The 25,683-nt window shown below is 42.1% G+C and overlaps 1 non-coding gene across 1 annotated transcript; it reads right to left on the minus strand.

Annotated features, from left to right (window-relative positions):
* Positions 1 to 21,201: 21,201 nt before the first annotated feature.
* LOC142180484 (small nucleolar RNA R71) lies at positions 21,202 to 21,308 on the minus strand. Its single transcript, XR_012709107.1, has one exon. It is a non-coding gene; the product is annotated as a small nucleolar RNA R71 (small nucleolar RNA).
* Between the last annotated feature and the right edge of the window lie 4,375 nt (positions 21,309 to 25,683).

The following is a 25,683-nucleotide window of genomic DNA, read 5'->3' on the forward strand; positions in this document are numbered from 1 at the left end:
TCTTGCAGCTTGCTTTAGCTGAATTAATCCTTGCATATCCTTTACTTGCTACATATTTTTTGTATATTTGTTATATATTCTTTGTCTTCCATTGTTATGTATCCTTTATCTGTTGCATGTACATTCTATTTGTTATTTACTATTAGGTTCTTTTTGTCTGACTAAACTCTGGTTGACTTGTGTTGAAGACCTTTCAAATATACATACCCATTCCGGTTTTCATGACCATCCACCATAATCATACCATCATTTGGACTCTACTATATTTCTTAAAGATACGTCAATCCAGCTTGGTACATATTCCAATTTGACATATGTTTCTCAACCATGCCTCATACTTTCACTGACTTTCGCCATTTGAGACAGATCCATGGACTATGCTACCGTCTATCTCTTATGCAAGAGTTATCAGTCTCCACCCACCCAAGAATTCTCATTCACTTTCAAATAACATCATTCTCAAAGAACAATCACCCACTCATGATAACCATAAAGATCCCACATAATTCCAGTAGTTGGCTCGAACTACGTTTTGACCTGATTCTTGCTTTGGCAAGATACGTAGGCGACCCTACATAAGGGTTTGATCTCCCCACTTTTTCATGAAACTGGGGAAGTTATTTTGAAATAGTGCAATGATGCTCTCAACCCAGAAATCTTCGAGAGCGTCAACCAAATATAACCCAAAAATCCAAACATCAAAATACCATGCCAACCTTACTCTGATCCTCACCCGACTTAAATCCCAACATATAGGACGCAAGTCTTTACTTCAAACATTTGGCTATGGAGTCTTAGTGTTCACTCCCACTTCCCAAGTTCAAAGGTTCAACACAAGTCAACCCATTATTACGACCCCAATTTCCCTCTGTAGGATGTCGTGACGGCACCTAGTCTCTAAGACTAGGTAAGCCTAACATTATGCAGAGATAACCGAAATAATAGTAAAAGGCTCAAAATCCAACAACTAGTATAAGGAAGATCTCAACAAATTAGTATATACATAATTGCCCAAAATCCGGCGAAATACAAGTCACAAGCACTATGAAGTGATACAGAATATCTCTATACAATAGTCTTTAAATAAGGACAAGGAAATAAAATAATCCAGGTGGAGGGGGACTCCGAGGCCTGCGGACGCTGGCAGGTGTACCTTGAAGTCTCCACGCACGGAATCTACTAGCTGACGCCCGGACTGGTAGGAAGTACCTGGATATGCACAAAAGGATGTGCAGAAGCATAGCATGAATACACCACAACAGAACCCAGTAAGTTCCAAGCCTAACCTTGGTAGAGTAGTGATGAGGTCAGGTCAAGGCCTTACTGGAATAAATAAAAGACTGAACAAATATAAGGCGGTGTAATAATGACAGTAATGAAATTGAAACAACAAATAGCATATCAAGGTTAGCTACACATAACTAAAGCAACTAGTGCAACACGGAGAAAATAATTAATAATATGCTAAAGAAACAACAACCAAAGACAAGTGCATAGCGGAGAAATGCCAACAAGAGTCACTACCGAGGTATCACCTCGTAGTCTCAAATCACAAGAATAAATCATAATCTTTTCTTATATCACTGCGGGAGCCTTTACGTTTGGTTTTGAAAATTATTTTCCCGAAATAGCATCCCGCGTTTTAGCCTACCTTATCACACCACATGACTTCTAGTAGTTCCCCTACTAGCCACGTGTATCAAGCCCACCTTATCTCACTACATGCATTTCAATCCCAAAACCTTATTCCACCGCATACGTATCAATATCACAACGTATCACTAATCGCACCTCAAGTGTTCAATATCACAGCTTGCTAGAGAAACCAAACAAAAATAGTATTTTCATAGTAAAGAGCCCATGGCCCAACCACAATGTACACAAGAATCTCAACAATAACAACCGAAAATGAACAACTCAAAAGAATGGTATTTCACAGCTTAACACTCTGCCTCAATGTGAATCACGACCTTTATATCTCAATACCAATTTCAACAACCAAATACTCCACAATTTAACAACTTCAAGTAAAGGGTTCAACGATCAAACAATGCATACGGAATAAAGGGAACAAGAACTTTAATTAAACATGTAGGGAAATTAGCATGTAAGAGAATAAGACAAGTAGACATGTAAAAATAGACTAGAAATGATGACTATAACATGTTAAGGTAACTTAATTACGGCATGCAAGGAATCTACATAGCTAAAACTGGTAATTTCCACATTTAGCCCGTGTACAAACTCGTCACCTTGCGTACACAGCTTTTACATATCACAATTATCACAACCAATCACAAATCCTAAGGGGTGATTCCCCCATAAAAGGTTAGGCAAGTCACTTACCTCGAAACACGCAAACTCAATCCACTAGAAGGTCTTTCTCACGATTATCCAACTACGAAGGGCTCGAATCTAGCCAAAACAACTTCATATTATAAATATAAACTATAGGAAACTAATTCAAACAATGAAATTACGATCTTTGCAAAGAATTATAAAGTCAACCCAAAAAGTCAACTCGGACCCGCATCTCGGAACCTGACCAAAATTACAAAATCCGAATACCCATTCGATAACGAGTTCAACCATACAAGAATTACTGAAATCCGACCTCAAATCGCCTTTTAAATCCTCAAACTTTAGCCTAAGAAGTTTCTACTTTTTTCCCCAATTTTCCAACTCAAACCACTAATTAAATGATGAAATTATCAATAGATTTATGTAAATTAATCAAAACCGAGTTAGGAATTCTTACCCCAATAATCTCTCTGAAAATCCCACGAAAATTCGCCTCACACCGAGCTATCTAAGTCCTATGAAATAAGAGATAAAACCCTCATTTTGAAATTTAAGTTCTGCTGCCCAAATTTCCTCTTATGCGAACGTGAGAACCCATTCGCGAACGCGATGACCAAAGCTCCCAAGCTTCGTGATCGCGAAGCCTCACTCGCAAACACATAGACCAACTGCGTGATGTCCCCCCAGCCTGCCTTTCCTCTTCGTGAATGCGGCTCCCTGTCCGCGATCGTAATGTATAACTCCCTGACCCTTTGCGAACGCGTGGCCTTCTTTGCGAACACGAAGGGTAAATCTCCAGAAACTCCTAAAGATTCTACGCAAATGCGGGAACACCTTCGCGAACGCGTAGAAGGAAACCAGACTTATAGAGAAACCAAAACTTTTGTAATCCTCAATGTTCCGAAATGCGCCGAACATGGTCCGAATTACACCCGAGGCCTAGGGACCTCATCAAAACATACCAAAAAGTCCTTAAACATCATACGAACATGCTCGAGGCATCAAATCACCTCAAACAACAGTAGAATCACGATTCACAAGCCTAAGAAACTTATGAACTTTCGAATTTCAAAACAAATGTCGATTCATGCTAAAACAACTCCGATAGATTTCAAATTTCGCACACAAGTCATAATTGACATTACAGACCTATTCTAACTTCTGAAATCAGGATCCGACCCCAATATCAATAAAGTCAACTCCCGGTCAAACTTTCTAACCTTCCAAACCTTTAACTTTCCAACTTTCGCCAATTCTCGCCGAAACGACCTACAGACCTCCAAATCAACATCCAGGCACGCTCCTAAGTCCAAAATCACTATACGGAGCTATTAGAACCGTTAAAACTCCATTTCGGAGTCATCTAGGCAAAAGTCAAACTATGATTAACTCTTTCAACTTAAAGGTCCAACTTAGGGACTATAGGTCCCATTTCACTGAGAAACTCACAAACCAAAATCAAACACCCTAGCAAGTCACATAATCACAATGTAGCATAGAGGAGGCAAAAAATAGGGGATCAGGGCTAAAACACTCAAAACAACCGGCCGGGTCATTACATCCTCCCCCTCTTAAAATAAACGTTCGTCCTCGAACGAGTATAGAGACATACCTGAAGTGGTGAAAAGATGAGGATAACGGCTAAGCATATCATGCTCGATCTTTCAAGTTGCCTCCTCGACTGGCTGACCCCTCCACTAAACCTTCACTGAAGCAATGTTCTTCGACCTCAACTTTCAAACCTGCCAGTCCAAAATGGCCATCGACTTCTCAACAAAAGACAAATCCTTGTCCAACTGGATTGAGCTGAAATCCAACACATGAGACGGATCACCGTGATACTTCCGGTGCATTGAAACATGAAATATTGGATGAACTGCAGCTAGACTTGGTGGCAGTACAAGCTTGTTGGCCACCTCTCCAATCCTCTCAAGAATCTCGAAAGGTACGATATACCTAGGGATCAACTTACCCTTCTTCCCTAACCTCATAACACCCTTCATGGGAAAAACCCGGAGCAAGGCCCACTCCCAAACCATAAATGCAGCGTCGTGAACCTTCTGATCTACATAACTCTTCTGTCTGGATTGGGATGTGCGAAGCCGATCTTGAATCAATTTAACCTTTTTCAAAGCATCCTGAACCAAGTCTATACCCAATAGCCAAGCCTCACATGGCTCAAACCATCCCACCAGAGACAGACATTGCCTCCCATACAAAGCCTTATATGGAGCCATCTGAATGCTTGAATGGTAGCTGTTATTGTAGGAAAACTCCACAAGCAGCAAGAACTGACCCGACGAACCCCCAAACTCCATCACACACGTACGAAGCATATCCTCCAATATCTGAATAGTATGCTTGGGTTGTCCGTCTGTGTGAGAGTGAAATGATGTACTCAATTCAACCTGCGTGCCTAAATCACACTGTACGGCCCTCCAGAATCATGATGTAAACTGCGTACCCCAGTTAGAGATGATGGATACTGGCACGCCATGAAGTCTGAGAATCTCGTGAATATAAACCTGAGCTCGTTGCTTTGAAGAATAAGCAGTCAACACTAGAATGAAATTAGCTGACTTGGTCAACCTATCCACAATCACCCAAACTACATCGAATTTCCTCTGAGTCCATGGGAGCCCGACAACAAAATCCATAGTAACCCATTCCCATTTCTATTCTGGAATCTCTAGCCTGTGAAGCAATCCACCTGCCCGCTGATGCTCATACATCACCTGCTGATAGTTTAGGCACCGAGCTACATACTCCACTATGTCCTTCTTCATTTTCCTCCACTAATAGTGCTGCCTCAAGTCCTGATCCATCTCGGCGGCACCCGGGTGAATGGAGTATCGCGAACTGTGGGCCTCCTGAAGAATCAACTTAGGTAAACCATCCATATTGGGCACACATAGCATGCCCTGCATCGGTAACACAGCGTCATCCCCAATAGTGACCTCCTTGGCATCGTCGTGCTCAACCGTGTCCTTGAGGACAAGCATATGGGGGTAGTCATACTGACGCTCTCTGATACGATCATATAGAGAAGACCGAGAAACCACACAAGCCAAAACTTGACTCGGCTCCGAAACATCCAATCTAACAAATAGGTTGGCCAAGGCCTGAACATCCTATGCTAATGGCCTCTCTGTTGTCGGTAGATATGCTAAACTACCCAAGCTCTCTGCCATGCGAATCATGGCATCGGCCACCACATTGGCCTTCCTAGGATGATATAGAATGGTGATATCATAATCCTTAAGCAACTCTAACCACCTCCGCTGCCGCAAGTTAAGATCCTTCTATTTGAACAGATGTTATAGACTCCGATGGTCGGTATAGACCTCACAAGGGACACCGTACAAATAGTGCTGCCAAATCTTCAAGGCAAGAACAATAGCTGATAACTCGAGGTCGTGGACATGATAGTTCTTCTCGTGCACCTTAAGTTATCTAGACGCGTAGACAATCACCATACCATCTTGCATCAACACCGCATCGAGACCATACGCGACGCATCATAGTACACAATATAAGACCCCGGACCCGTAGGCAATACCAACATTGGGGATGTAGTCAAAGCGGTCTTGAGCTTTTGAAAGATCTCCTCACACTCATTGGTCCACATGAACGGAGCACCCTTCTGGGTCAATCTAGTCATAGGTGCAGCAATAGATGAGAAACCCTCTACGAATCGACAGTAATACCCTGCCAAACCAAGAGAACACTGGATCTCAGTAGCTGAAGGCGGTCTGGGTCAACTCTGCACTGCTTCAATCTTCTGCAGATCTGCCTTAATCCCATTAATCGACACTACATGACCCAAAAATGCCACTGAATCAAGCCAGAATTCACACTTTGAAAATTTTGCATATAACTTCTTTTCTCTCAAGGTCTGAAGCACGGTCCTCAGGTGCTGCTCGTGATCCTCCCGGCTCCAAGAGTACACCAAGATGTCATCAATAACACAATGACGAATGAGTCAAGATATGGCTGGAATACATTGTTCATAAAATGCATGAATGTTGCTGGGGGGTTTGTCAAACCAAATGACATCACAAGGAACTCGTAATGACCATACCGAGGCTCGAAGGTAGTCTTCGGGATATCTAGCTCTCCAATCTTCAACTGATGATAGCCTGAATGCAAGTCAATCTTAGAGAACACTCTAGCACCCTGTAGCTGATCAAATAGGTCATCAATACATGATAATGGATACATGTTCTTCACTGTAACCTTGTTCAACTGGCGATAATCAATACACATGTGCATAGAACCATCCTTCTTCTTTACAAACAAGACCGGAGCACTCCAAGGTGATACACTGGGCCGAATGAAACCCTTACCAAGAAACTCCTACAACTGCTCCTTTAACTCCTTCAACTCTGCTGGGGCTATACGATATGGTGGAATAGAAATGGGCTGAGTGCCCGGTAACAAATCAATACCAAAATCGATATCCCTGTCGGGCGGCATGCCCGGAAGATCCACCGGAAATACATCTGGATAATCCCTCAGTACCAGAACCGACTCAACGGTAGAAGTATCAACACTGACATCCCTCACATAAGCTAGATACGCATCACATCCCTTTCCAACCATCCGTTGTGCCTTAAGGAAAGACACCACCCTACTAGGAACATAATCTAAAGTACCTCTCCACTCTAACCACGGCAAACCTTTCATTGCCAATATCACCGTCTTGGCGTGACAATCAAGGATGGCATGATAGGGTTATAACCATTCCATGCCCAAGATAACATCAAAATATACCATACCGAGCAATAATAGATCGACTCTGGTCTAAATACCACCAAGAACAACTAAACACGGCAGATACACACGACCAACAACAATGGAATCTCCTACAGGTATGGACACAAAGACAGGAGAACTCAAAGAATCACGAGACATACCCAAATACGGAGCAAAATAAGATGATACATAGGAATAAGTGGAGCCTGGATCAAATAAGACTGATGCATCTCTATGACGAACCGGAACAATACCTGTGATAACTGAGTCGGATGCAACCGCCTTCGTCCTAGCAAGAAGAGCATAATATCTGGCCTGGCCTCCCCCTCTAGGGCGACCTCTACCTGCCCGACCTCCACCTCTAGCTGGCTGTGCAGGTGGAGTGGAAACTGGTGCGGTAACCACGGCCTGAGAAGCCTAAGGGCCTTGTGGAATGCATGGGGCCTGAGTAGTCTGTGGATGTGCACCCCTCCTGAGTCTAGGGAAATCCCTCACCATATGACGAGTGTCACCACACTCAAAACAAGCTCTCGGAAGACGTGGCTGCTGAGACTGACTCGGGCCTGGTCGGCTGGACTGACCGTTGAAAGCACCCCTTGAAGGAGGTACACTAGACAATTGCGGTGCATAATGGGGAACCTGAGGCCTGGGAGTGCCTGGAATACCACTGGAAGCTGGAAGTACTTAATGAACAGGGCAGCTCACATAGCCCCCACTTTGACGGGCTACAACTGGGGCACGGGCACCACTATATGTGCCAGAATTTTGAGGCCTCTTGTCCTCCCTCTCCTCTCTCTCTCCCAGGCCCACATACCCTCCAATCTCCTAGCGATCGCCACTACCTGCTGGTATGAGATGTCCATCTCCAACTCTTGGGCCATACTAAATCTGATACCAGGGTTGAGTCCCTTGATAAATCGACGAACTCGTTCTCTGACAGTAGCAACTAAGGTTGGTGCATGCGTGGACAAATCATTGAACCGGACTGCATACTCCGATACGGTCATAGAACCCTAGTGCAACTACTCAAACTCTGCGCGCCATGCCTCGCTAATCCTCTAGGGAACCAACTCCCTCCCAAATATCTCTAAGAACTGATCCTATGTGAGTGAAGGTGCCCCGTCCAGACTACCAAACTCATACGCTCACAACCACTAATAAGCCGCTCCCTTAAGCTGGAACGTAGTCAAAGCAACCCCACTCGACTCCACCATTCCGATAGTACAAAGGATACAGTGGTGCTTCTCAAGAAAACCCTGGGCATCCTCTGAAGCCAAACTCTGAAAGTAGGAGGGTGGTACTTCTTGTACCCCTCGAGCCTAAGCTGCTCTCCCTCAGAAGCTATTGCCCTAACCTCGGGCTGAACTGGGACAACCGGCTGCACTAGTATGACCTTTGGGACCTGATCAACCTAGACCCGCTGCTATGGGGTGAAGGAGGCGTGAGTCTGTGCTCCTCCCCCGGCCTAAGATGTGGCAGGAGCTAGTGGAATCAACCCTGCCTGAGCTAAAGTACCGAACATGCTCAGAAACTGGGCGAGAGTCTCCTGAAGTGCTGGGGTAGTAACATGCGTCTCAGGTGCGTTCTCTCCAACTGGAGCTACTGGTGGCTCCTCTGTAGCAGCTCGAGCAGGTGCTCTGGCTGCACTGCATTCCCGTCCTCGGCCTCGGCCTCTCACGGCTCTAGCAGGGGGCTCGGGTGTCTGATCATCAGATCCAGATGTACGTGTCCTCACCATCTGTGAGAGAATAAAAAGATAGAGATTTAGAATTTTGAAATCAACAAATTCGCACGATAAGGAATCAAAGAAATGAAACTTTTCCTAACAGTTCTATAGCCTCCCGAAGATAAGTACAAACGTGTCCATACCGATCCACGAGAGTCTACTAAATTTGCTTCTGACTCATAATAACTATAAACCTAGAGCTCTGATACCAACTTGTCACGACCCCAATTTTCTTTCATAAGATGTCGTGACGGCACCTAGTCTCTAAGACTAGGTAAGCCTAACATTTTGCAGAGATAACCAAAACAATAATGAAAGACTCAAAATCCAACAACTAGTATAAGGAAGATCTCCACAACTCAGTATATACATAATTGCCCAAAATCCAGTGAAATACAAGTCACAAGCTCTATGAAGTGACACAGAATATCTCTATACAATAGTGACTAAATAAGGATAAGAAAATAGAATAATCCAGGTAGAGGGGGACTCCGAGGCCTGCGGACGCTAGCAGGTGTACCCTGAAGTCTCCACGCACGGACTCTACTAGCTGACGCCCGGACTGGTAGAAAGTACCTGGATCTGCACAAAAAGATGTGCAGAAGCGTACATGAGTACACCACAACAGAACCCAGTAAGTTCCAAGCCTAACCTTGGTAGAGTAGTGATGAGGTCAGGTCAAGGCCCTACTGGAATAAATAAAAGACTGAACAAATATAAGGCGGTGTAATAATGACAGTAATGAAATTGAAACAACAAATAGCATATCAAGGTTAGCTACACATAACTAAAGCAACTAGTGCAACATGGAGAAAACAATTAATAATATGCTAAAGAAACAACAACCAAAGGCAAGTGCATCCCGCGTCTCAAATCACAAGAATAAATCACAATTTTTCCTTATAACATCGCGGGAGCCTTTATGTTTGGTTTTGAAAATCATTTTCTCGAAATAGCATCCTGTGTTTTAGCCTACCTTATCACACCACATGACTTCTAGTAGTGTCACGACCCAATTCCATGCTAGGACGAGACTGCACCTAACGCCGCCGTTAGGCAAGCTCATAAGCGCAACTACCATTTATTTATCCCTTTTTAACATATATTTAACTACACTGAATTTCATGCAACTGTGACAAGTCTTTTTAAACAAAATAGCAACATAATAAGTACATAGTCTAGGGTGATCAAAATGACAAGTACAACAGTACATAAGTGATACAAATCCCCAAAACCCGGCGTCACAAGTACATGAGCAATCTAGAGAATATACAAAACTACTAAAAACTATTGTCCGAAAGTAATAGACAGGAATAGTAAATAAGATGGAAGGAGACTCTGTTGCTGCGGATCGTAGCAAGGCAAGTAGCTCACCCCTAAGTCTTCGTAATGACCGGCTACGCACCAACGTGACCACTGGTGGAACCTGTCTTAGTACCTACACATCGGTGCAGAACTGTAGCGTGAGTACGAAGAATAACGCGTACCCAATAAGTATCTAGTCTAACCTCGAAGAAGTAGTGACGAGGGGTCGACTTGACACTTACTAGAGGTCAATAATAATAATGAAAGTACATAAAGTAGACATGGTGAATATACAACAAGTATTAATGAGACAAATAAAAACAAATACAATAAATACAACAGGGATCTGTAACACATCACCAATATCTCATAACTGGTCGTGAAGACCCTAACTCAATTATATCCAATCTGGAACCCGTTACGATTATTTGGCACGAAGTTTTCGAGGTGAATGGCCCTATCCCATAAGAATAGTAGTACTCAGTATTGCCGAGGCGAACGGCCCGATCCTATAAGAGTAGTGTTACCATCATACTACCGAGGCGAACGACCTGATCCCATAAGAGTGGTGTTACCATACTACCGAGGCGAACGGCCCGATCCCATAAGAATGGTGTTACTATACTACCGAGGCGAACGGCCCGATCCCATTAGAGTGGAGAAGTTTACCTCGTTCATGAAAGTACTTGCGACACGAGAAGACATGGATTTTTCATAGTTATTTAGTATTCCTCAATTTTCCAAAATAAGAAGACTAAGTCGAGAATTGCAACTTTAAAATCCCTGGTCTTGGCCCTATTCAAGACAGTTAATACGCATGATAAACACAACAATACCATTAAAGGCATGAAGTGGGTCTAATTCTACCCGGATATATCATGGAATATAGCTACGCACGGACTCTAGCCAACTAGTGTATACGTAGCTCCCCACACAAGTAATACACAAAAAGATACACCTAAGGGAATGAGTTCACTCTTACAAGGTTAGGAAAGAGACTTACCTCATTTTCAAGCTCACTTCCGGTCCACTAATCCGCTCTAAAAGCCCCAAATCGATGCTGAATAATCCGAAACTAGTCAAATATTGTATAATTTAATAAATATATACTCAAAAGTTCATAATTTAGCTATTAGAGTAATTACCCGACCCAAATTAGAAGATTCTAAAAATTTGCCCCCGGGCCCACCTGCCCGGATTCCGAAAATTTTCGAAGATAAATATTACCCATAGCCTCACGAACTCAAATATATAATTTTTTTACTTAATGCCATAACCAATTTCGTGGTCAAATCTCAATTTTACCAAAATCCTAGGTTTTTCAAAAATCCCATTAATTTCACCATTTTTCCATGTTAGATCTACCTATGATTCGCGCATTTAGCTAAGGAATTGATAGGGATCACTTACCTCTTGATGTTTATGAAATCCCTCCACAAAATTCTCTCAAAATTGCTTAAGACCAAGTGGGAAATGAGGGAAATAAAGCTAAGTCCCATAATAAAAACTCTTGCACCAGCCGCAGATGTCGCATTTGCAACATCTTGTTCGCAAATGCGACAAAATCATTGCAAATGTGAAGGCTGGCCATCTCTGCTATGGTCGCAAATGCGACCAAATCATTGCAAATGCGAAGGGTGTCAGGTTCGCAAAAGTAGCAGGATCTTTGCAAATACGAAATCCTCAGTGCCTTCCCATCTTCACAAATGCGAGCTCACAAATGCGAACAAAACTTCACATTTGTGATACCTGAGGCACCAGCAAAAAATACCAGAAAAACTGAAGTTCTTCCACCCCTCCGAACGCGTCCGAAACTCACCCGAGCCCTTGGTACTCCGCACCAAATGTCCACACAAGTCTAAAAATATCATACGAACTCGCTCACACGATCGAAACACCGAAATAACATCTAGAATCACGAATTGGACGCCAAAACACATGAATTAAATCATGAAACTCAAAAACTTCTAAAAACACTTTCGCGCGTCCGATTCCTATCAAATCAACTCGGAATGACGCCAAATTTTGCGTGAAAGTCTTAAATGACATTAAGGACCTACTCTAACTTCCGGAACTAGAATCCAAACCAGATATAAAAAAGTCCACCCTCGGTCAAACTTTCCAAAAACTTCAAATTTCTATTTTTCGCCAAATAACCCCGAAATGACCTACGGACCTCCAAATCCACTTCTGGATGCGCCCCTAAGTCCAGAATCACCGTACGGAGCTATTTCCAGGTTCAGAATCCCAAACGAACATCTATAACCTTGAAATGCACTTCAACCAAAATTTATGAAATCCTTCCAAAATACCAATTCTCCACAATAGGCGCCGAAAAGCTCCCGGGTCATCTAAAACCCGATCTGGACATACGCCCAAGTCCAAAAATTATCATACAAACCTGTTGGAACCTTCAAATCTCGATTCCGAGGTCGTTTACTCAAAATCACACATTAGTAAATTCTTCCAACTTAAAGCTTCCGAAATGAGAATTTTCTTTCTAAATCAACTGCGGACTTCCCGAATTTCAATCCTGACCACACGTACAAGTCATAATATATGAAGTAATGCTACTCATGGCCTCAAACTGCCGAACGACATGCTAGGGCTCAAAACGATCGGTCGGGTCATTATAGAGACATCCCATATGTATTTCCAGTAGATCTTCCGGGCATGCCGCCCGATAAGGATATCGATTTTGGTATTGTCTTATTATAGAGCACTCAGCCCATTTCAATCCCACCCTACCATATGGCATCAGCAGAGTTGAAGGAGTAGTTGAAAGAATTGCTTAATAAGGGTTTCATTCGGCCTAGTGTTTCGTCGTAGGGTGCTCCGGTTCTGTTTGTGAAGAAAAATGATGGTTCTATTCACGTATGTATTGATTATCGGCAGTTGAACAAGGTTACAATAAAGAACAGGTACCTATTACCACGCATTGATAATGTATTTGACCAGCTTCAAGGTGCCAGAGTGTTCTCAAAGATTGATTTGAGGTCAGGGTATCATCAGCAAAAGATTCGGGATTCGGATATTCTAAAGACTGCTTTCGGATCGGTATGGTCACTATGAGTTTCTTGTGATGTCATTTGGGATTACCAACGCCTTAGAAGCATTTATGCACCTGATGAATAGTGTATTCCATCCATATCTTGATTCATTTGTCATTGTGTTTATTGACGACATCTTGGTGTATTCTCGCAGTCAGGAGGATCATGAGCAGAATCTTAGGATCATGCTCCAGACATTGAGGGAGAAGAAGTTGTATGGAAAATTCTCAAAATGTGAGTGCTAGCTCGATTCGGTGGCATTTTTGGGGCATGTGGTGTCGAGTGAGGAGATCAAGGTAGATCCAAAGAAGATTGAAGTAGTTTAGAGTTAGCCCAGACAATCTTGGGCTACAGAGATTCTGAGTTTCCTTGGTTTGGCCGAGTATTATCGTTGTTTTGTAGAGGGTTTCTCATCCATTGTTTCACCTATGACTAGATTGACCTAGAAGGGTGATCCTTTTATATAGTCCGAGGAATGTGAGGCGAGATTTCAAAAGCTCAAGACTATTATGACAACAGCCCCAGTGTTGGTGTTTCCTATGGGTTCGAGGTCTTACACTGTGTATTGTAATGCATCACGTATTAGGCTTGGTGCGGAGTTAATGCAAGAAAGGTAGGGTGATTTCCTATGCATCTCGGTAGTTAAAGGTCCTTGAGAAGAACTATCTGATACATGCCATGGAATTGGCAGCTATTGTTCATGCATTAGAGATTTAGAGGCACTACTTGTACGGTGTGCTATGTGAGGTCAATACCAACCACCAGAGTCTCCAACATCTGTTCAAGAAGAAAGATCTTAATTTGCGGTAGCAGAGATTGTTAGAGTTTCTTAAAGACTATGATATCACTCCCTGGAAGGCCAATATGGTGGCCGATGCCTTGAGTCGAAAGGTATAGAGTATGGGTAGTTTGGCATATTTACCAGCAGTAGAGAGGCCACTAGCCATGGATGTTCAGACCTTGGCTAATCAATTTGTGAGATTGGATGTTTTGGAGCCCAGTTGGGTTCTTACTTGCGTGGTTTCTCGGTCTTCCTTATATCAGCACATCAAAGAGCGTCAGTATGATGACCCTTATTTGCTTGTCCTTAAGGACACGGTACAGCACGACGATGCCAAGGAGGTTTCTATTAGAGATGACGGTGTGTTGCGGATGCAGGGCCGGTCATGTATGCCCAATGTAGATAGGTTATGTGAGTTGATCCTTGAGGAGGCCCACAGTTCGCGGTACTCCATTCATCCGGGTGCCGCTAAGATGTATCATGATTTGAGGCAGCACTATTAGGGGGGAGAATTAAGAAAGATATAGTGGAGTATGTGGCTCGATGCCTAAATTGTCAACAGGTGAAGTATGAGCATCAGAGGCCAGGCGATTTGCTTCAGAGCCTTGAGTTTCCGAATGGAAGTGGGAGCGTGTTACCATGGATTTCATTGTTCAGATCCCACACACTTTCAAGAAATTTGACGCAGTATGGGTGATTGTAGACAGGTTGACCGAGTCGGCTCATTTTATTCTAATCGTGACCACCTATTCTTCGGAGTTGTTGGCTCATATCTATATCGGTGAGATCGTTCGTCTCCACGGTGTGCCGGTGTCCATCATCTCTTATCGAGGCACACAGTTCACGTCGTATTTCTGGAGATCTGTGCAGCGTGAGTTAGGCACACGGGTTGAGTTGAGTACAACATTTCACCCCCAGATCGACGAGCAGTCCGAGCGCACCATTCAGATATTAGAGGATATGCTTCATGCTTGTGTTATGGATTTCAGGGGTTCTTGGGATCAGTTCTTGCTGCTTGCAGAGTTTGCCTACAACAACAGCTACCAATCAAGTATTCAGATAGCTCCTTATGAGGCCCGATAAGGGAAATAGTGTCATTCTCTAGTTGGTTGGTTTGAGCGGGGAGAGGCTAGGTTGTTGGGCATAGATTTGGTTCAGGATGCCTTGGAGAAAGTCAAGTTGATTCAGGACCGGCTTCGTACAGCCCAGTCTAGACCAAAGAGTTATGCTGATCGAAAGGTTCGTGATATACCATTTATGGTTGGAGAGCGGGTTTTGCTCCGGGTTTCTCCCATGAAGGGTGTGATGAGTTTCGTGAAGAAGGGCAAGTTGAGCCCTAGGTATATCGGTCCTTTTGAGATCCTTGAGACAGTTGGTGAGGTGGCCTACAAGCTTGCATTGCTACCTAGCTTATATGCAGTTCATTGGACAGAGAGGTCTGGAAGTTGGGATCAAAGAATATTACTTCATTGAAGGTTCAATGGAGGGGTCATCCGGTCGAAAAGGAGACCTAGGAGACCGAGCACGGCAAGCAGAGTTGTTATCCTGACATTTTCATCACTTCAGGTATGTCCTTACCCATGTTCGAGGACGAACTTTTATTTTTAGGGGGGGGGAAAATGTAATAACCCGACCGGTCGTTTTATATAATTGCGCCACGTTTCCCCTTTTGATGCTACACACATGTGTAATTTAGGTTTTATGTTGCGGGGTTGATTGGTTAAATTCCGAGAAGAATTCGGGTTGATTTAGACCCTTTGGTTCTTGGCTGAGAAGCTTAAGTTAGAAGTGTTGACTAAACTTTGACTTTTGTGAAAACAACCCTGGAACAGTGTTTTGATGGGTCTGATAGCTTCGTATCGTGATTTTGGACTTGGGCGTATCCCCGGAATCGAATTCGGATGTTCATAGGTTGATTATGTTATTTCGCCGAAAATTGGCAATTTAAGGTTTAGAAGTTTGACCGTAGGTGGACTTTTGGCTATCGGGTTCAGAATTGGATTTTGGGACTTGAAATAGGTCTGTTATGCTATTTAAAACTTGTCTGCAGAATTTGGTATAGTTTGGAGTTGATTTTGATAGGATTCGGATGCTTAGTTGCAATTCTAGAAGTTCTTGAACTTTACTTTGAAATTCATGCGTTTTGGTGTCTGATTCATAGTTCTAGATGTTATTTATGTGTTCTGATCACGTGATCGAGTTCGTATGATGTTTTTACACTTGTGTGGATGCTTGGTTTGGAGCCTTGAGAGCTGGGATGGGTTTCGGACGTGTTGCGGAATGGTTTGGACTTAAAACTAAACTTGATGGTGTGTTAGTGCTCTGATGTCACAATTGCGAGCACCAGCCTTGCAATTGCGGACATAACAGGGGGGTCTCAGGTGTCGCAATTGTGATGTCTAGTTTTCAATTGCAAAGAATGGGTCTGGGTAGGAAATTTTGCATTTGCGATGAAACTGTCATATTTGTGAACCCACAGTCGCATTTGCGAGGTTCCCCTTCAGTCTGTCATTGCCGCAATTGCGAGAAATTCTTCACAATTGCGAGGGTTCGCAATTGCGAGAAATTCTTCGCAATTGCGAGGGTTCGCAATTGCAACTTCTGCAACTGAACAAAAGATAGAAAAGTCAGGATTTCATCTCATTTCTCTTAGTTTAGAACCCTAGGATCGGTAGGAGGCAATTTAGAGAGGGGATTTTCATCTACAGACATTGGGTAAGTGATTCTAATCAAATTCTTACTATATTTCATGAATATATCTTAGATTTAACATCAAACTTATGTGAATCATAGAGGAAAATTGGTAATCTTTTTAAGTTTTTGAAAAATGAAGAATTGAGTTTTGAGACTTAATTTGGACTCGGATTTGAAAACAAAACACATATATGGGCTCGTGGGGTTATGGATAGTCAGAATCTACCCTTGGACCCGAGTTTTGACCAGGCGGGTCCCGAACGGTGTTTTCATGGCTCCGATAGCTTCGTATCATGATTTTGGACTTAGGCGTATGCCTGGAATTGAATTCGGATGTTCGTAGGTTGATTTCTGTTGTTTCGCCGAAAATTGGCAATTTAAGGTTTAGAAGTTTGACCGTAGGTTGACTTTTGGCTATCGGGTTCAGAATTTGATTTTGGGACTTGGAATAGGTCTGTTATGCTATTTAGAACTTGTCTGCAGAATTTGGTATAGTTTGGAGTTGATTTTGATAGGATTCGGATTCTTAGTTGCAATTCTAGAAGTTCTTGAACTTTACTTTGAAATTCATGCGTTTTGGTGTCTGATTCGTAGTTCTATATGTTATTTTTGTGTTCTGATCATGCAAGCGAGTTCGTATGATATTTTTAGACTTGTGTGCATGCTTGGTTTGGAACCCCGAGGGCTCGGATGGGTTTCGGACGTGTAGCGGAAAGGTTTGGACTTAAAACTAAACTTGATGGTGTGCTAGTGCTCTGATGTCGCAATTGTGAGCACCAGCCTCGCGATTGCGAACATAGCAGGGGGGGTCTCAGGTGTCGCAATTGTGATGTCTAGTTTGCAATTGCGAAGTATGGCACTAGGTAGAAAATTTTGCATTTGCGATGAAACTGTCACATTTGCGAACCCACAGTCGCATTTGCGAGGTTCCCATTGAGTTTGTCATTGCCGCAATTGCGAGAAATTCTTCGCAATTGCGACTTCTGCAACTGAACAAAAGATTGAAAAGTCGGGATTTCATCTCATTTCTCTTAGTTTAGAACCCTAGGCTCGGTAGGAGGCGATTTAGAGACGGGATTTACATCTACAAACATTGGGTAAGTGATTCTAATCAAATTCTAACTATATTTCATGAATATATCTTAGATTTAACATCAAACTTATGTGAATCAAAGAGGAAAAATTGGGAATTTTGTCAAGTTTTTGAAAAATGATGAATTGAATTTTGAGAGTCGATTTGGACTCGGATTTGAAAATAAAACACATATATGGGCTCGTGGGGTTATGGATAGTCAGAATCTACCCTTGGACCCGGGTTTTGACCAGGCGAGCCCGGGGTTGGCTTTTGTTGACTTTTTGGAAATTTTGTAAAGATTAAAGCTTTATCTATTGTAATTGTTTTCCCTTGCACTAGTTGATGATATTAAGTGTCTTTTGGTTATATTTGGGCCATGTGGAGGTGACTTTTAGGGGGAAAGATATTTCTGATGGTTGAGTTGGCCTAGTTGAGGTAAGAATCTTACCTAACTTTGTGTGTGGGAACTACCCCTTAGGATTTGGGTTGATTGTACTATTAGTGTTATGTGAAATTAGTGTATGCAAGGTGACAAGTGGGTACATGAGCTATATGTTATATTTGGCCTCTTTAGGTTATTTAGGCTCTTTCCATGCCTTTAGTTCAATTGTCATAACATGTAATATCCCTTGATATTAGGCTTAAAGTATGTATATTTATATGTATATTGCCTCGCATTTTATGCATCTTTCGTAGATTTCGAATGTGTAATTTAATAATTTGTTCTAATTCGTGGTATTTGTATGTGTAGGATTCACCCGAAAGCAATGTAGGACGAAGTTTAGCGATTTGAAGCAAAAAGGGAACGAAATGGAAAAATGCCACAGTGTAGCGCCCAGGCTAGCGTGGGGCGCTACCTGTGGCGTAGTAATAGGAAGCATTAAATTCTCCGACGCCAGGGCCAGCGCCCCATGCTACCCTGGGCGCTGGGTGAAGGGAAAGTGTCCTACCTCGACCGGGACAAGGTTATTTCGACCCAAGACACCCCCCCACTCATATAAAAGTAAGTCTAAACCTATTTTGGAGGGGGGAGGCTAGATTGACAGAAAAATACACACACGGAACACTCGGTAGTTTTTCCTCATCTTTCTTAGTATTTTTAACTATTCAACACTTGTGAAATTATTTTGATATTATCATGAGTGGCTAAAACCCATAAGTTCTGGGCTTGTGATATAGCCATGAATATTGTTGTTGGAAGTTGACTTAACCTTGATTATAATTGGCTAATATATGGTTGTTTCTTCAATTATGTGATTAATTGCTTAATTGTGTGGCCAACAATTGGGTTCTATTTACTATCTATACTATGCTTGGGAAAGCTATGTCTAGATTAGTGAAGAATTGAAGAGGGCATGATTTTAACTCTGAGTGGGGCGGATTTGTGGTTAGGATAGGAATATACCTAGTCATCATGCTCAATTGAATATTGTAATCTTAATGTGTTCTTAATAGATTGATTTCATAGGAATATAGGTGTTCATCTATTTTGAATGGGCGAGTAGTAATTCGGGAGAATACTACGAGAGCAATTATTTGATTAATTAGCAACCATGAAAGAATTGTATGAAAGGGAGAGTTAATTAGAACGCAATAGGATTGGTGAATCAATCACAACCCTAGAATATTCATCTCTACTCAATAACAACAACAACAACAACCCAGTATAATTCCACTAGTGGGGTCTGGGGAGGGTAGTGTGTACGCAGACCTTACCCCTACCATGAGGTAGAGAGGCTGTTTTCAATAGACCCTCAGCATCCTTGCCTCCAAGAACTCCCCACCTAGCTCTTGGGGTGACTCGAACTCACAACCTCTTGGTTGGAAGTGGAGGTTGCTTACTATCAGAGCAACCCCTCTTGTCATCTCTACTCAATACACAACAGCTATTTTCTACTTGATTAATTAGTTACTTGTTACATCTATTTATTAGTATAATCAAACTTTTGAACTCTGATTGACTCGACTAAATGATGTGATTCTCCGAGTTAACAAAGAACCAACTGACCAGGATCAAGATCTTGAAACGAAAATGTGGTTTATGGGTTGATTTCAAGAAATAGCATATCTCAAGTTTTAGGACTCGAAATCTGATGATTCAAAAACGAGGTGAAAGATGACGATCTGAACTATAAGAAAGACTATCTATTCGTTCAAAACAAGTAAATGCTGAGGCCATAACGGTTCAATGAAAGTTCTGATTCTAAAATACTAAATGAATGAATTTAGTTAAATAAACGTGTTCTTGAATGATCAAGAACTAAAAAGTTCCTATAGTTACCACTTGGAATCAATTAACGTGATAAAGAAACACCACACGCAATTAAAAACAAGATAAAGAGTATCACCACCTTGCTTGGAACCAAAAACAAGGATAAAGAAGACAAAATAGAGAAAAACACTCTATTGCAAATTAGGGTCAAAGCCCAAAAACGTGAATCGCATTCTACAAGGCAAGAAAACCCTTTATCTACACCTAGAGTCTCTTCTTTGATGACTACAATTCCTATTCTAATAAGAAAATAAAATAACTAAAGACAAGGAAGGTAAAATCCATATTCTACAAGGAAAAGAAACTAGAATCATAATAAAAGGAAAATCCTTATTCTAAAAGGAATAAAATAAATCCTATTTTAATAAGGAAAGGTTCTTGGCTTCTTGAAATCAATCTTGGGCTTTTTGACCTTCTTGCGCTTCATGAAAAGAAGTCCATATGTTTAGACTTGAGCTCTAAAACATGATCTTAGCCAAAATTAATAAAATTTAACATAGATTCTTCTTTTACATCACTGAATAACAATCTTTGTGAAATTAGTGGGTAGTTAACACAAGTCTTTGTGGGTTCGACACTCGACTTATCATTTTATTACTTGTACGACCACGTGTACTTGCGTATGCGTTTGGGAGCAAAACGTTTTTGGCGTCATTGTTGGGGACTTAAATATTGACTACTTTACTAGCGTTTACTTTAGTTGTTTCTCATCAAATCCAATATTTCTTATTGGTTGCTCTGCTCTCGGGAACTTCGATTGAATGCAAAGTGTCAGAAGCCAGGATAAACTTCAAGGCTTTGACCCCGAACCTGAGAGAACATTTCACATGAGGTTGAGAGGAGCAAAAGACACAGATAATCATCAGGCACTTGTTCAATTACCTGTGAACATGGCAGAGGAGCAACATATGGTTGTTTAGGAGGTGGCGATGCCCAACATTGCTAATGTCACCTCCAGCATTGTGAAGCCCATAATCACTGGGCACTTTGAGCTAAAACGGAGCATGATCCAGTTACTACATGCAAATGGGCAGTTTATAGGTCTTCCACACGAGGATCCACAATAACATATTCTGAACTTATATCACTAACGGAGTCACTGCAGACTATGTGAGGCTCACACTATTCCTGTTTTCTCTTTTGGGCGAAGCAAAGCGGTGGTTGAAGGAGCAACCAGCTAATTCTATTACATCATGGAATGACCCCTTTGTGGCACGGTTCTTCCCTTTATGCAAAACTATAAAGATCATAAGTGAGATAGTGGCCTTTAAACAGAAATCGGGGAAGTCTTTATATTCAGCTTGGGAGAGGTTCAAGGGGCTGCTCGGAGATTGTCCTCATCACAACCAGAAAAATAAAGTGTTAGCTCATACCTTCATAGAAGGGCAATATCCAGAGACAAAGATTGTGGTGGATGTTGCAGCGGGAAGTCAAGTGTTGGAGAAACGTTTCGATGAAATATATGCATTATTGAACAAATTCTCCAAAAGTAAATCCTGATTGGCAAGGAGAGATGGGCAGACACACCGTTCAAAAATCTTCATGGGTCCTCGAGTTAGATGTTGTTTCTGCATTATCAGCGCAGGTTGCCACATTGGCCAACTAAGTCAATAAGATGACCTTGGTTATTAACAAGCAACAAGCTCAGCCAGTGCAGCAGGTTCAGATATTTTTTGAAGTATGTGTAAAGGGTCATACGAGAGACTTATGCCCAGCTAATCCATAGCCTGTATGTTTTGAAGGTAATGCAAATAGGGTCCAGACAAATCAGTATGGGAACACCTACAATCCTAACTAGAGGAACCACCCAAACATCTCTTGGTGCGGAAACCAAGGTGCACAGAATCAGTACAGGCCACAAGCTCCTCAATAGCAATATACACCACCACAGGCTGAGCAACCTACAAACTCGACGAGTCATATTGAGGATATTCTAAAGAAATTGATGGTTGATCAGTAGGCCCAAGCAGCATCCCACTCAACTGCTATTCAAAATTTGGAGCGACAAATGGGGCAACTTGTCTGTTCCCAAAATACTCGACCAGTTGGAGCTCTTCCAAGCGACACTAAGGCTAATGCTAAGGCATTTATTAATGTTGTGTCATTGAGGAATGGGAGACATTAGAATAAGTCACATCGAAAAAGAGAAAGCAAGTGACCTTTAATGAAAAACAGTCCACCATAGAAGTAGAATTAAAAAAAGCAAAGGATTCAGAGAAACCAGTTGAAGAGGCAGTGGCAAAGCAACCCCAACCACTAGTTGCGAGGCCTCCACCTCCGTTCCCTCAAATATTGCAGAAAGTGAAGGATAATGCTGCTTATAAGAAGTTTCTTGATATTTTGAAGCATGTGCAAATTAATATTTTGATGGTAGATATCTTGCAATAAGTGCCCAAATATGCGAAATATATCAAATACATAGTGGAAAATAATAGGAGGTTGGTCGAGTTCGAGACTATGGCACTCACCGAAGAATGTAGCTCAAGAATTCAAAGCAAACTACCTCATAAATTGAAGGATCCAGGTAGTTGAACTATCCAGATCTCGATTGGTAAGCATGCAGTCAGGCAAGCTTTGTGTGATCTTGGGGCGAGCATTAATTTGATGCCGCTATATGTTTTCATACAATTGGGGTTGTGTGAGCAGCGCCTAATTACGGTGATTCTATAGTTGGCTAATCGCTCCCTTGCTCATCCAGAAGTGGTGATTGAAGATGTGTTAGTTCAACTGGATTCTTTCATATTCCCTACTGATTTTATTATCTTCGACTATGAGCCAGATCAAGAAGTCCCATTTATTTTGGGGCGTCCATTCTTAGCCACGGGTCGAGTTATTATTGATGTGTGTGAAGGAAAGATGACAATGAGAGTGGGTGATCATGTGGAGGTATTCAATGTTTATAAAGCACTCAAATTTCTAGCCCACTATGAAGAGTTATCCGTGATTTTTGTGGTGGAAAGTGATGTGACTTCACTAGTGCCTTATATGATCCCCATAGACCCCCTTGAACGAGTTTTGATTGGGGATGAAGAAGAAAGTGAAGATGAGATAATGGAAGAAATTGAGCAAGTCCTTAACATGTCTTGCAAGTATGTCCATGGGCATGGGAGATTTGAGGAGTTGGACAGACCTGTTACTCTGACCCCTCCTAAACCATTTGTTGAAGAAGCTCCAAAGCTCGAGCTCGAGCCTCTTCCAGTGCACATGCGCTATGCCTACTTGGCAAATTCGAAAACGTTGCCAGTGATTATTTCATCCAGATTGACCAATGTGCAAGAAGAAAAGATGCTAAGGGTGCTTCGTGAGCACAAAAGAGCTATTGGGTGGACAATTGCTGATATCAAGGGAATCAGTCCATCATTCTACATGCATAAAATTTTCTGGAATATGGACACCACCCCAGTGTTGAGCAACAAAGGAGGTTAAATCCTATTATGAAGGAGGTCGTGAAAAAGGAATTAATTAATTGGCTTGATGCAGGTATCATCTTCCCTATTTCTGACAGCAACTAGGTAAGCCCAGTGCAATGTGTGCCCAAAAAAGGGGGGATGACTGTGGTGGAAAATAAAAAAATGAGCTAATTCCTACTCGTGCTTTGACGGGATGGAGAGTTTGCATTGACTATAGAAGGCTCAATAAAGCAACCTGCAAGGACCACTTCCCACTTCCATTCATTAACCAAATGTTGGACAGGTTGGCTGGGCATGAGTATTATTGCTTCCTCGATGGTTATTCGGGGTACAACCAGATTGTCATATGCCCAGAGGATCAGGAGAAAATGACTTTAACATGCCCTTATGGTACTTTTGCTTTCAAGTGAATGCCATTTGGTCTTTGTAATGCACCGGCCACTTTTCAGAGGTGCATGATGGCCATTTTCACTGATATGGTGAAAAACTTTGTAGAAGTCATCATGGATAATTTTTCAGTCTTTGGGTCTTCTTATGATGATTGTTTGAAGAATTTAGGCAAGGTATTGGCACGTTGTGAAGAAGCAAATTTGGTGCTTAATTGGGAAAAGTGCCATTTTATAGTGCAAGAAGGCATCTCGTTGGGTCATAGAATATCGAAGAGTGGCATTGAAATTGATAAGGCGAAGGTGGAGGCGGTTGCAAAATTACATCCACCCATCTCTATGAAGAGTGTCTGGAGTTTCTTGGGACACACAGATTTCTATAGATGCTTTACTAAAGAGTTTTCTAAAATTGCTATTTCATTGTGCAGGTTGCTTGAAAAAGATGTGACTTTCAAATTTGATGAAGTCTGCCTGAGGAACTCGAAGAGAAGTTGGTAGGTGCCCCCATTATTGTGGCACCGGATTGGTCCTTACCATTTGAACTTATGTGTGATGCAAGTGACCATGCTATTGGGGCAGTGCTAGACCAGAGGAAAGACAAGATGTTTTACTCCATCTACTATGCGAATAAGACTCTTGATGATGCTCAACTTAATTACACCACCAGTGAGAAGGAGTTGTTGGCAGATGTGTGGGCCTTTGAGAAATTTCGGGCTTACTTGGTGGGAACAAAAGTTATAGTCCTTACCGATCATGCAGCAATCAGGTATCTATTTACAAAAAAAGAATCCAAGGCTAGATTGATGCGTTGGGTTTTATTATTGCAGGTATTGGATGTAGAAATACGAGATCAGAAGGGGATAGAAAACCAAGTGGTTGGCCACCTGTAGAGGCTGAAAAATCATGCGCACGTGGAGGAATAATATACTCTAAACCTTGAGCTTCCTCAAGGATCAACTCCCACAAACAATTAATACTAGGAACAAAATCTGACCCTGAAGTTGCAATACACCGCCATCTCCGATGACCACCTCCTAAGCACCTCGCAACATTGTGTCATTAGGAACCAGCAAATAGGAATCATTATACTGATGAGCCTTAATGTGATCAAACAAGGACGACTACACAACCACACACGGAATAACTCTACTAGACTCAGAAATATCCAATTTCACCACACTATTAGCCAAGGCATGGACATCCATATCCAAATGCCTCTCCTCCACTGGAGTAAATGCCAAACTACGCATACTCTCTGCTGCCTCAAATTCAAATCCTCCTGCCTGAACCAATTGTGAAGACTTAGATGATCAGTATAAACCTCTCATGACACATCATATGTACAAAGCCTCCAAGTCTTAAGTACGTCCATAATAACCGCCAACCCCTAATCACGAACTGAAAAATCCTTCTCATGGGGATTCAATTGTCGCAAAAAGTAAGCAATCACCCTACCATTCTACACCGACACCACACCAAGACTAGCACGTGAAGCATCAAAATACACTATGTATGGCCCTGAACCTGGGAGCAACACCAACATCAGTGCTGCTATAGATGGAAACCTCTCCATAAAGCGACGATAGTAGTATGCCCTAGTAACACATGAGAAAATTATCGCATACCACATCTGCAACATCATCACTGCTCGTCAGTGCCCAAATAATATCGAGTACTCAATGTCATGTACAAATGAATAGGAAGGAATTGAAGATATAGGCTTCAAGCTAAAATAAAGTCGCACGACAAGGAATTAAGAACTGAGGAAAGTTACTAAATCCCTATAGCCTTCACAGTTAAATACTGACGTCTCTGTATCGTTCTACAAGATTCTACTAGGCCTGCTCGTGACTTGTGAGGCCTTTAGAACCTAGAGCTCAGATATCAGCTTGTCACGATCCAAAATCCCACTAATGGTCATGATGGTC

This window comes from Nicotiana tabacum, chromosome 4 (assembly GCF_000715075.1).
Source record: "Nicotiana tabacum cultivar K326 chromosome 4, ASM71507v2, whole genome shotgun sequence".
NCBI lineage: Eukaryota > Viridiplantae > Streptophyta > Magnoliopsida > Solanales > Solanaceae > Nicotiana > Nicotiana tabacum.